The 2,500-nt window shown below is 38.9% G+C and overlaps 1 protein-coding gene across 1 annotated transcript in view; it reads left to right on the forward strand.

The window, feature by feature from the left end:
- Positions 1–2,500, forward strand: part of LOC115126452 (phosphatidylinositol transfer protein alpha isoform-like) — a 107,581-nt gene that overhangs the window by 70,156 nt on the left and 34,925 nt on the right. The window lies entirely within an intron of this gene.

The following is a 2,500-nucleotide window of genomic DNA, read 5'->3' on the forward strand; positions in this document are numbered from 1 at the left end:
TCATGGTGAACTGGGAGTCTGGACTGAGTTGTTTTCTCTCCACTCATGGTGAACTGGGAGTCTGGACTGAGTTGTTTTCTCTCCACTCATGGTGAACTGGGAGTCTGGACTGAGTTGTTTTCTCTCCACTCTGCACAGAAGTTAATAGACTTGAACAATGCAACACATCATGTAGAGATGTTGAAACTGTTAATTACAGTTCGCAAAACAATGTCCCAAACAGGCTTCAACACTTTACAATGCAAGAAGATACTGGTATCGTGCTAGCTAGTTATTTAGCTAGCTAACTAGCTAATAACCAACATCCAGCTTTGTGCACTGTAACGTATTTAGTGAGAATTTGACAGTAGATTGCAGGCATTTCATGGCAAGTAAAATTCAGTATGTCATATTTCATATTTCACACCGGTTGTAAAATAAATACGCTATCACAGCAAATTCTCCCATGTTAAATCAACTCTGACACAGTTCAATTTAGTACTGATCCAGTGTCTATACGGGTCCACACTTTTGAATATTACATCAACACTGTTATGCAATAACACCTCCTATAGTATTTTTAACCATGAGCACCAAGAGGTCCGTATCTCTTGACAAGGTCACTCAGTGTTGGGTTAAGGACGTTACAATAGTATTTAGAAATCTTTAGATCCATATGTGACTCTTTTCAGGAAACTATAACTTTTTTATTCAAAATGTTTTGTTTTTGGCAGATTTGTCTTCTGGAACATGTGGATTTTCCTTTTGCCTTAATAACAAACATGTCTCTAAATATGAATAAAATTGTTAAATTACGAGCGTAGTTGGTTCAGCTATAGAAAAGGTTGGCAACCTTCCTGCTAGCCATGATTGGCGGAGATGATGAGTGGGCTGGACATGCCGAGAGAGTTTGAGTTTGGATTGGTCTGCCATACAGCGTATATGCGTATGTCTATTTGAGCTGGTCAAGTATGTCTAGGTAATCCTGTCTAACGCGGCTTTTTTAAATGTTTTATTGTGTATTAAAACTGCATAAGTGCTGCTCTCCACCTTCTGGAGGACTGAGTTTTGAAATCAGTGGAATTAGAATATGATAGCTAAGGAGATGGAGAAAACACCTGTCTCCGGATTACATCTTCAAACTAAGGGCAACAGTGGCATCCGACAGGAGACGTGTCCAACCATGAATGATGTTTACGGCTAAGATAGTCTAGCTAGCTACATTTACTTGGCTATCGTTGAACCTGGTTGATTAGCTACCTGCAGATTCATGCAGGATAGTAACGTCATGAGTTGGGATTATGGTTAATTGTTTACCTAGCTGGCTACTGTACATATTAATTCAACTACCAACAATGCTGTTACTCTGTTTATTATATATCCTGATTGACTAGTCACTTTACCCCTACCTACATTATATTACCCCAACTACCTCAACAACCTAGTACCCCTGCACATTGGTACTCCCTGTATATAACCATGTTATTACCTGGTACTTCGTGTATATGACCATGTTATTACCTGGTACTCCCTGTATATAACCATGTTATTACCTGGTACTTCCTGTATATGACCATGTTATTACCTGGTACTCCCTGTATATAACCATGTTATTACCTGGTACTTCCTGTATATAACCATGTTATTACCTGGTACTTCCTGTATATAGCCAAGGTATTACCTGGTACTCCCTGTATATAACCATGTTATTACCTGGTACTCCCTGTATATAGCCATGTTATTAGCTGGTACTTCCTGTATATAGCATTTCACTGTAAGGTCTACTACACCTGTTGTATTCAGCATTTCACTGTAAGGTCTACTACACCTGTTGTATTCAGCATTTCACTGTAAGGTCTTCTACACCTGTTGTATTCAGCATTTCACTGTGAGGTCTATTACACCTGTTCTATTCAGTATTTCACTGTAAGGTCTACTACACCTATTGTATTCAGCATTTCACTGTAAGGTCTACTACACCTATTGTATTCAGCATTTCACTGTAAGGTCTACTACACCTGTTAAATTCAGCATTTCACTGTGAGGTCTACTACACCTGTTGTATTCAGCATTTCACTGTAAGGTCTACTACACCTGTTGTATATAGCATTTCACTGTAAGGTCTACTACACCTGTTGTATTCAGCATTTCACTGTGAGGTCTACTACACCTGTTGTATTCAGCATTTCACTGTAAGGTCTACTACACCTGTTGTATTCAGCATTTCACTGTAAGGTCTACTACACCTGTTGTATTCACCATTTCACTGTGAGGTCTACTACACCTGTTGTATTCAGCATTTCACTGTAAGGTCTACTACACCTGTTGTATTCAGCATTTCACTGTGAGGTCTACTACACCTGTTGTATTCAGCATTTCACTGTGAGGTCTACTACAAATGTTGTATTCAGCATTTCACTGTAAGGTCTACTACACCTGTTGTATTCAGCATTTCACTGTAAGGTCTACTACACCTATTGTATTCAGCATTTCACTGTAAGGTCTACACTTAGAAACCATT

The sequence above is a fragment of the Oncorhynchus nerka genome, linkage group LG19, assembly GCF_034236695.1.
Source record: "Oncorhynchus nerka isolate Pitt River linkage group LG19, Oner_Uvic_2.0, whole genome shotgun sequence".
Lineage (NCBI taxonomy): Eukaryota > Metazoa > Chordata > Actinopteri > Salmoniformes > Salmonidae > Oncorhynchus > Oncorhynchus nerka.